Raw genomic sequence first — 11,360 nt, 5'->3', positions numbered from 1 at the left:
CCTCACCTTGAAATATTTTGAAATTTAATGAGGGTTAGCTAAATTTTGTTGTTTCTTTATAAATATATTTATTTCGACTCTGAATTTTTCTTTTCCTTAGAGAATATTCCCTTTAAAATGAGTGAACATTATTTTCTACAGTATATTATTCGTAATTTTCCAACCAATTCAATACCAATAATGGCTGGAGACGGCTTAAATGGGTAATGAAGAAAAACTTTAATGTAACAGCAAATGTACAACGTTTCGACAAGCCATTATTAGTCTCAAAGTGGGTTCCTCGTCATCGAATTTCAATTCAATACCAGTTTTGACTAGTTATTTTCCATTTTTTCCCTATATTATTCGTATATTTTCCAACCAATTCAATGCCAGTTTTTACTAGTTATTTTCCATTCCTTCCCTATATTATTCGTATATTTTCCAACCAATTCAATGCCAGTTTTTACTAGTTATTTTCCATTCCTTCCCTATATTATTCGTATATTTTCCAACTAATTCAATGCCAGTTTTGACTAGTTATTTTCCATTCCTTCCCTATATTATTCGTATATTTTCCAACCAATTCAATACCAGTTTTGACTAGTTATTTTTCCATTCCTTCCCTATATTATTCGTATATTTTCCAACCAATTCAATGCCAGTTTTGACTAGTTATTTTCCATTCCTTCTCTATATTATTCGTATATTTTCCAACTAATTCAATACCAGTTTTGACTAGTTATTTTCCATTCATTCCCGATACATTTACCAACAAGAAACTTTTCCTCTAAACAATTACTTTCGTTAATCTTAAATTTTCAACCCAGAAACTTTTTTTTCACAAGAAGTGTCAGTTCCTTTGATATTATAATTTCGACCCAAAAACCTTAAAAAAAAAACAGGAAATTTTCTTTAAGATTCATACGAAGTTTAGAATTAAGATTTTTATTTTTCCTCTACACATCAAAACTATTATGAGGTTTACTACAAATCAGAATTACACTGGAAAAATGAATAGTTTTAAATGTCTTTTTATTTACAATTCTTCTAAGAACCCGTAATATTTACCCCCCCCCAATTTAAACATAGTACCTTGGTATTGTGATTAAAACCTTTGTCGATGTGATTAACTGCAGAGTCCCTCTATCGGTAATTTTCGACACTTTCTGATTTAACGAGATCAATTAGCTACCAATTAACCTAATTGTTTTCAGATAGTGTTGTAGCAAATAAAGTAATTAACTGAACAACAAACCCAATTAATATATATCCACGTTGACATGAAAAACACTCAATTTTCAGGTGACCCAAGTTGACTACAATATCTGATCTCTCGTGCGAAGAACGAGAATGTATTTAACCTGATTCAACTGTAGAGGGCGTGGTACATCAACAACAACATCATATCAGACCTAATTCACCAATAGAAGGCGTGGATGAATCTCACCTGATTCAGCAGTAGAGAGCTTTATAGATCTCTGGATTTCAGAACTAGTAAACACCGTGCTATACCACAAAATATTTCCTGCACTTAAAGGTGTTAGCGCATTATACGAGTGACAGACAATCTCTTAGCTGGCATGGTTAGGGTGTTCGACTCGCAATCTGCAGATTCGAATCCCCGTCCCACCGAACATGCTCGCCCTTTCAGCCGTGGGGGCGTTATAATCTTACGATCAATCCCACTATTCGTTGGTAAAAGAGTTGTTGGTGGGTGGTGTTGACCAACTGTCGTCCCTCCAGTCTTTCACTGCTAAATTAGGGACGGCTAACGCATATAGCACTCCTGAAGCTTTGCGCGAAATTCAAACCAATCGGGGGGCATAAGGATTGAATGTAGGGCTTGAAGTAATAAATTAAATAAAAAATTCGTATAATGACAGTAATGACAATCGCGCTAGGTGTCAGTAAACTAGTCGATTTTGCAAACGGAAGACCCGAGTTAGGCCTACAAACCATTGTTAAAAGTCCCACAGATTGAGAATATAGATATCGTAAATTATTTAGTCCTGAAAACATCTTTTTACGCCGGTAAGCAGTTCAAGGCCTATAAAAGCCTTGATGCTTACAAGTATTTTTGTGGCCGGCTGTGTGTACGATGTCAGACTATGGGAAGTATTAGAGACATCCAACTACATAGCTCACTCGAGGGTATGTCGAAGTTGTTTTTAGTGACTAGGCCTATTGTTTATGTTCTGTCGGTGGTAACTTTACAATCTAGATATACTACACCGCATTGTATTGCATTTTACGTCGTCCTGTCTTGTGAGATCACTTTCTTCAGTATACATTAGCATATATGCTACACAAATAATCCCTGTATTTTAAGACCACCTGTCTTGACTGTGACAAGCCTAATTTTTGACAAAACTATTATCGCTCACTGGCATTGCTTCAGTGCTTGTAAATTGTATGGGTCTGTATTATAGTATTTATATTATAATTAGATTTAGATTATAATTTTATCTGTGCAATATAATTGTGACAGGGTAGATTGTTTGAAGCAGTACTGAGCAGATATGAAATGGGAACTGCATAGTCTATGGCACGATGACGGTTTCCAACTTCCAAGCCTTGTCAATGTTGTTTGGGTCTGCATATTTTACTGCTGCAGTTCATTTAAGACTACGTACTGGATCTTTTGGAAATCTATAAAACGACAGCTGATTGTCATTTCAAATACTTGATCCCAATTTCCAATACCACGTCGCCAGCAAGTACATTGTGATTACTAGATTGTCCCTATGCTTAGTCCAAAATGGCGGTGTTTACTTTTCGGCTTGTCGGTAATATATGCATGACGCATAGGTGTCTATACTTCAGAACACGGTACTGCAGCCAACGGTGGCAATGCTAGGCTTACGCAGACTACGGATTTTATTATTATTATTTTCATCAAAACTTTTAATGTTGCAATCATTTGAAAAATATGTTTTCAATTAAATCGATCGAAGGTACCTATGAGTATCGGACGGACGTTTAAAAATTACAGAAGCACGTCCCCAGTAAGCACTCGTGCGGTGCGCTGATTGGTTGCTGTGTTCAGTACACACACTGTGTGTATGATTTGAGAAAGATAGTGTCGCTGTGGTAATAAAATCAATTTTTTATCAAGGTATTATTATGTATAGTATTTATATATTTTCGTTGTCTGTAAATAATGTAATTAGTATTCTTTTCCAATGGGACGTGGCCCAAAATATTCCTACTTAGGGCTCCTAGTGGGTTAGCACTGCTCATGGTAGTCCAGCATTTAAACGATGTTAACCCCCTCCCAAAAAAAAACGGTTTTTGCAACAAATTCTAGGGGACAAATCCAATAGTGTTTCTTAAGTCACGCGAAGTATTTCACAATGTGTCAAAATATTAAAAACGAAAAAGAATTGCACAAAGGATATTTTCTTAATTACTTCGCTTCTTAAGTGCTCCATATTCAACATATTTTTTTATTCATACTGAAACTGATATATATAAGGAAAAACTATCTCTACGACTCACATAAAATGACGTCAACTGAATTAACGTCACAAATTATTTTCCTGTTTGTTGTGCTTTAGATATATTTATGCATGTTAAACACAGGACATAATATGCAGGTTTCTGTGATAGTGTTATTGAAACTAATAGTAACCCTCTTATTTTGTACGCTTATGAACGCTGGACAACCAACTGATTAAACTAACTGTTTCGTAATCTCGCCTGCAGAGCCGTGTTGTGAAACCGATATAATATTATCATTTCACGTGCTAGCTTTTATAAATAAGAAAAATATTATAGTCCAGAAGTTTGGCATTTTTAAAATTATTTTTATTAATTTGATTAACTTTTTATAATGTGGCATAGAAGATTTCTAAGAGATTATTATTTTTATGGCGAGTCTTAGTGCAGAAACAATTTAATAGAATGGGTGTGGAAAGCATAACGGACTAATATTCCGAGCCCTCTTTCGGTTTTGGAATAGCATTTATTTATCATTATGCTTTTTTTATGTCCAATAATTTGCAAGCATTTTTGTGAATATAGGCACAGTTCATTATATGCATTATTTTTTTAAATAAAATCCATTAAAAGGAAATCAGTTATATGTCTCGTGTTACCAAACTTATTAGTCATATGTAGAAGATACGTTTACATCAGTTATTGTTCATACAATACAGCATATATATAATTTTTGGAAAGGCCCCCTAATTTCTTTTTCCTGAGAACGATGTATCGGGAGTAATCAGCAGTATTAACTTGATTAGGCTAATTTTAGAACACAGAAATGACTTTTTGGAAGAACTATACTTCAAAAATCGTTAAGACGGAGACGACTGCGCTTTGATTTTGTTTCGTATCGTATTTCAGATTGTTTAAAGACAAGAAAATCATAATAATAGCGTCATGATTGTTGTTGCGCCGATGAATTTTTGTTATATTTATTATTTCAGTTTAAGAGTAACGTTGGTTATGAAATGTAATTACGTTTATGTAGTTCGATAGGCCCAAGCTTGAACAAAACGTTCCTGCTTACAGAACCATTCAAGCTACAATTAATAATTTTTTCCCCTCTTATTCTTCTTTAAGTAGGCCTATCTTGAAAAACATAATCGTCGTTATTAGGCCCATTAATTTACCGTTTTTTCCCCTTTTATTCTTCTTTAAGTAGGCCTATCTTGAAAAATAAAAAACGGTAAATTAATGGGCCTAATAACGACGATTATATTTTTCAAGATAGGCCTACTTAAAGAAGAATAAGAGGGGAAAAAAAACGGTAAATTAATGGGCCTAATAACGACGATTATCTGTTTTTATTGATGCACATAACTTTATCTTTAGAAATAATTTCAAATTAATGCAATGAGTTTTGAAAAAAGGTATAAATAATGACTACAAACTATATTGTACAGCTAGTTGTCCAACACGAAATCCATTTTGTATAACAAATTATTGAACAAAGGATATATATTGTACACTTAGTTATTGAAGAAGCAATCAATATTGTATCATTGGTTCATATTGTAATTTTAAGCATTAATTACGTGTTTGCTATTTGAATGACACGTTCAAAAGTTCCACTAAATGGTGGTAGTATATTAAAAATGTATTCGAAATGTGATATGTAAATCAGTCCACTAAAGTCTCATAAAATATCCAAAGGGAAGTCTGTATAAGTGACATTTTTGATATAATTATCATTAAGGTTTTTTGTGGTTCTACTTAAAACATTTTCTCCAAGAGTGTTTGTTTTTGAGCAAAACACATTGGGTTATCTGCTGCGATTACCGCGGGGGGAATCGAACCTCGAATTTTAGTTTTGTAAGCTTTGTAAGCTTATCTCATTTTTTTACACTGGAAATTCTTGTTTAGTTATTGCCCCCTCCCAGTGGCACAGCGGCATGTCTGCGGACTTACAACGCTAGAATCCGGGTTTCGATACCCGTGGTGGGCAGAGCAAATATAGCCCATTGTGTAGCTTTGTGCTTAATTACAAATAAACAAAATAAGTTTAGTTATTAAGCATAGAAACTTTTCTTTTTGTTTTTTTTTAGTTCTATTCACACATAAAAATTTAATACTTTGTACTGAGTTTTAAGTTGAATTCATAGCTTATTTAACGTGTTGAGCCACAATTCATTTGTTTGTTGTTAAGACAATGGGCTATTTGTGCTGTGCCCACCATTTGTATCGAAACCCGGTTTTTTAGAATCATAAGTCTTCAGAATTACCGCTGAGTACTACAGTTCAAGTTACATCTTTGTGACTAGAAACGAGGCATGGTTTTAGTGGTTGGCGTGCCAGACTACGAATCCAAAAGTCCGTGGTTCGAGTTCCATTATCGCGCTCCGCTCTTTTGGGGCATTAGATGCATTATAAGAGATACTGTTGACTAGCTGCCTTTTCTCTAGGTCAGAAGTAGGGACGGTTAGCGCCAGATGGCTCTTGTGTAGCTTTGTGTGAATGTCGGAAACAAACAAAACTTTGTGCTCAGATAAGAACAGCGCATTTGGTTCCGTTGATTAAGCACAGAGCTCTAGTACAAAGACAAAATATATCCCAAGTTTGAATGGCCTAACGTTTGCTGAAAACAAAAGTTAAATACGAATTTTACGCACACACCTGGGATCTGATTTATAATTTCCGTTATTCATCTCCAACTGTTATTCTCTATTAAGCAAGTTTATGTAGAATCTGACGAACAGTTTGAAATAACTACGCGACGAAGGATTATTTGACTGTGGGTTTTTTTTTTTTATCTTAAAGCTATACAGTAAGCTATCTGAGCAGTATCCGCCGCAGGGATCTAACCCCGAATTGTAGGGGTGGATAAAAATAGACGAAATTGAATCTAAAGCATAACGTAATTTTTTCTGCACCGTTAAAACAAATGACTTCTCATTCGCTTGTAGCCTAGAAGATTCGAAATATTCTTCAGTATGTTTTATATACACAGTACGCGTGTTTTTTTTTTGTTTTGTTTTTTTCAAGATCCAATATCAGAAACTTTATAAAGAGTTTGATTTTATAAAACGTAACCAAACAAATACTCGTGATATTTTCATTTTGGTATTTTAATATATATACGAAGTAGTCTCCTTCTGAGCTGGGTGTGTGTGTATGTGTGAGGGTGCAGCCAAGACGTGTTAACTCAAACGTATTGAGTTATATTCCTAGTAGCCTGTGCTGTATAAACACATTTTCGATAGCTGTCCATCGCGTGATCCATACTATTACCAAGGAGAGCCTTCCATTTTATCAAAATCTTTCTGAAGTCTCGAGAGGCGTGTGCGCGACAGCGGGCATGCTTCAGTAAGGGTAATAAAGGTCAGTAGTTCGTCTATGTATGTGTAGTTTCTGACACGAAAAGGGAGGAAATAAAAGACCAGTAAATATGAATCTATACAGCCAGATGGCAGGGCCAACTGTTTAATAACTACTAAACGGGAAAACAAGGAAAACTAAACAATGGAAGTCGTTCAACAGTATTACAAGAAAGCTCGGGAACGTAGCGAAATCAGACTTCCGGATTTCTGTCCGATTGGGGTCGTTAGATAATGTTCAGCTGATAATTGTTACAGTATTTAATCAGCAAACCTTAAATAAAGGCCAAACCACTCGCAAAAATATTATTAGGTAGTCAAAATACCTCCTTGGGAAGCTAACTAACAAAATAAACTTATAAAATTAAAAAAAACAAGTGCCCCCTAGTTGCTCAGCGATAAGTCTACAGGCTTACGACACCAAAATTCGAGTTTCGATACTCGTGATGGGCAGAGTTCGTATTGCCATTGTGTAGTGTGTGTTTTCGGGTTTCTTGTTTTGTAACTTGAATTGAGCAGTTTTTATGTATCCTATGTGTTAATTGATATTCTTCATAATTAATAAATTGTTTATAATTCAGCGTGTGTTATAATTCAATTTACAGATAAGTTAAGCGTTCTTTATTATGAAATCAGACACCAAAAAGAAGAGTTAGGGAAAATATTTATGTTAGTATAATCAATATACCGGTAGGGCGAGTATGCACGCGCTCACCACTTCTATTCTCACCTCCATTATTTTTAAAGCTGTTTTATAATTTAACATCAAGGTAGATGTTGTTTAAATATTTTATTGTAGTATTAAATTTAATATTAATAATTTCGCACACAAAAAAATATTAATTAACACATTTATTGTTTACAATGCGACTCTCCCTCTTTTGAGGAGAAAGAAAATAGAAATAATTTGCAGGTGCTTACCGTAAATTCTGAGAGTTAAACAGAGAGTAAAAATAAATAAATAAAAATAAATCGTGGAGTGTTAAATTACCGAAGTTGTTACTGTCACTCTTTGTATCTTAACCCTAAATTTCTCTCTATATCTTAACCCTAAATTTATCTTTGTATTTTAACCCTAAATTTGTCAATGAGATCCGAATCCAAATAGCTTTTAAATTGCTTATGAGCCCATGACTTTTTTTTGTTACAGGGTTCTTAGAAACATGTGTCACGCAAAAAATATGATGATAAAAATCTTCAATATTGATTAATCCCATTAATCACTGCTGAGGTCCCCTACTTATTTTACTTTTTTTCTTCAGTTCTTCAGATTTAATGCCGTGACAGGTAAAAACTTAAAATGACTCCGTATGATGCTGTATGTGGATGCAGCCGGTAACAAATAGTATGAAAACAACTCGATAAATTGACAATTACATGTTATGGAATTACTGCATTTCGGAGTTTCGATATTTGTATTAAGAACACATGAAGAAATTCAAACATTAAAGGGTATAGATAGGCCTTGTTGCTAGAGTTGCGGGTTCGAACCTCCGTCACCGAACATGCTTGCCCCTTAGGGTTGCTGTCAGGGCTAGTGACTTGAGTGTAAAATTACTTAGTTAATACAAAAAATACCCAAGCGGCTGACCCAAAAACTAATTAACTGAAGAAGAAGAATATAACAGATACAAGAAGAGGCTACAAATACAAAATAACTACATCTGAAACTGTGTGTAAAACACTAATTCAAAGTTGTTATTGGACCGACTGTTGGCCGTTAACAAACTTGAGGTAATGTAGGTTTATTGTAACAGAAGCTAGTGTTAACACAGTTTAATCCGTTCTATACTTGAGGTAATGTAGGTTTATTGTGTTTGTAACAGAAGCTAGTGTTAACAGAGTTTAATCAGTTTTAATAGAACGGATTAAACTGTGTTAACACTAGCTTCTGTTACAAACACAATAAACCTACATTACCTCAAGTATAGAACGGATTAAACTGTGTTAACACTAGCTTCTGTTACAATAAACCTACATTACCTCAAGTATAGAACGGATTAAACTGTGTTAACACTAGCTTCTGTTACAATAAACCTACATTACCTCAAGTATAGAACATTTCACATATTGCACATATAAGTTTTTTAAACGTACATTGTCTAGAAAACATAATTCCCGTTTGACATTTATAGCAGATTTTCACTCTATTTTTACTCCCTTCGATGTCTTAGCGGTAAGTTTGAGGATTTATAACGCTAAAACTCATGGTTCGAACCAGCTGTACAGCTTCTCTCTTAAAATAAACGGCCCTGCATGGCCAGGTGGTTAGGACGCTTGACTCGCAATTTGAGGGTCGCGGGTTTGAATCCCGTCCCACCAAACATGCTGGCCCTTTCAACCGTGGAGTCTTTAAAATGCAACGATCAATCCCACTATTCGTTGGTAAAAGAGTATCCCAAGAGTTGGCGGTGGGTGGTGTTGACTAGCTACCTTCCCTCTAGTCTTTCATTACTAAATTAAGGACGGCTAGTGCAGATGCCCTCGCGTAGCTCTGCGCGAAATTCAAACCAAACCCTCAAAACAAAGAAATGCAGTTGTTCTTAGATCACGTGTGTTTCCTTGGAAACTCACTTGATCTACAAAAGAACGAAAAAGTTTAAATTTGTACAGTACTGACATGAAAACTAAAGTTTTATTTTTTGTCCCCCAAATACGTGCCCCCCCCCCCTACAGCTGCTTTACAACAACTTGTTTGTAGCAAAGCACAAAGATGCACAACGGACTATCTGTGTTCTGCCCACCACAGGTATCGAAACGCGTCGTAAGTCCGCAGACATACCGCTGTTCCCCTCGTTAGGGCGCAGACTTACCCTGTGGTAGAGCCCTGGATGTCGGAGCCGGGTTCGAATCTGTACGATACCACAAAATATTCTCACACTTTTAGCTGATAGTGAGTTGAAAAAAAAAGTAAGTCTAGTCCATTATCGTATTTGGCGGATGGTAGGGTGAGGCTTTGGTCAGTATGGACGGCCTTAGTAACTTCGCCATGAATATAAGTGCAGTGTTGCACTCACCGAAGGTATCGAATCCCCGGATTTCCACTCTATAACTAACCAAGTTTCCCGCTGAGCCACTAGAGGGAGCAGCTAACCGTAGTAAAACGTAAAAGGGAAGAAAGAACGAAATTGAAGCTAAATATGACAATTCATTAGGGAAAAAAATATCATCCAAGCATTACACACCAGAAAAAAATGTGTGTATGTGTGTGTGTTTGTGTAATTGCATAAGCACACACACACACACACACACACAAAATGAATAAGAACTGTGCAGCATTTCATTGACTATTTATATTTGTAAGAACCGCCCCCCCCCCCCCAGTGGCACAACGGCATGTGTGCGAACTTACAACGCTAGAAACCGGATTTCGATAGCCATGGTGGGCAGAGCACAGATAGCCCATTCTGTAGCTTTGCGCTTAACTACAAACAAACAATTCGTAAGAAAATAATATTATTTTACTTTTTGTGATTGTTTTATAAATCGTTGCTCCGTTTCTCAAAACATCTCGTCTTTCTTTTTTTCTGGCACAGAAACTTTTTATGTTGTTTTTTTTTATCTTAGGCGCTTCTGTCACATAGGCCCGAAAAAAAAAATCTTCAAGTTGCGAAAAGAAAAAAAACCGACTTCCTATTAAAAAGAAGAAGAAAAAAAAATACTTGTGCAAAGTCCAAACACACACACCGAAGAATCAGCCTTACGTAGATGTTCGTTGATCTGAAGAAAAAAAAAGGGCTTCGAAAAACGAAAATATCTGACATTATATATTTTTTTTCATGCTACATTTCGGTTACTTTTGTTGTGAAAACTTCTACCACGTCATTTTAACCACGTCATTTCTCCCAGGAATATTTTTCAAAGTTTTATAATTTTCATTCTAAAGAACATATTGGTAATTGTAAACTAAGAAAAAATTGAGGACTATCCTGGTAACTGTAATATTAAGTCACTTTAACATTGAGGACTATCCTGGTAACTGTAATATTAAGTCACTTTAAAATTGAGGACTATCCTGGTAACTGTAATATTAAGTCACTTTAACAATATTCGTTATAGCATATATTTTTATGCGATTTTCACAAACAAACTTTGTCAACATTTATTTATAAGCTGTTCTTCTTTACACGATGAAATGATTAACCACACTTCTTATTTCCAAATCGTTCCTTATGTAATTATCTATTTTCAAATAATTGCCAAGTTTATGGTATTTGTCAACTATATATATATATCCATTATGACTTTAAGGTGACGACTGGGACTTAAAATGGATTTTGCAAAGACCTTATTAATGCTTATTTTATATTATATTCGTTTTATTTTTATAGTGATAATTTTAATCGCCTATTGACAATTAATGTAATTAATAGTGTTGAAGCTATTTATTTTATTATATATATATATATATACATTGTTTCCCTCAATTTTACTAGCGACATCTGGGGGTTGTAACAAATCGTCTAAACATACCTTCGTAAAATTCAAATTCGAGTTTCGATACCAGTGGTGGGCAGAACACAGAAAACCCATTGTGTAGCTTTGTGCTTGACGTCAAACAAATCAAACAAAAATTGT

Source organism: Limulus polyphemus, unplaced genomic scaffold (genome assembly GCF_000517525.1).
Source record: "Limulus polyphemus unplaced genomic scaffold, Limulus_polyphemus-2.1.2 Scaffold1640, whole genome shotgun sequence".
NCBI lineage: Eukaryota > Metazoa > Arthropoda > Merostomata > Xiphosura > Limulidae > Limulus > Limulus polyphemus.
This window is presented reverse-complemented; position numbering follows the sequence as displayed.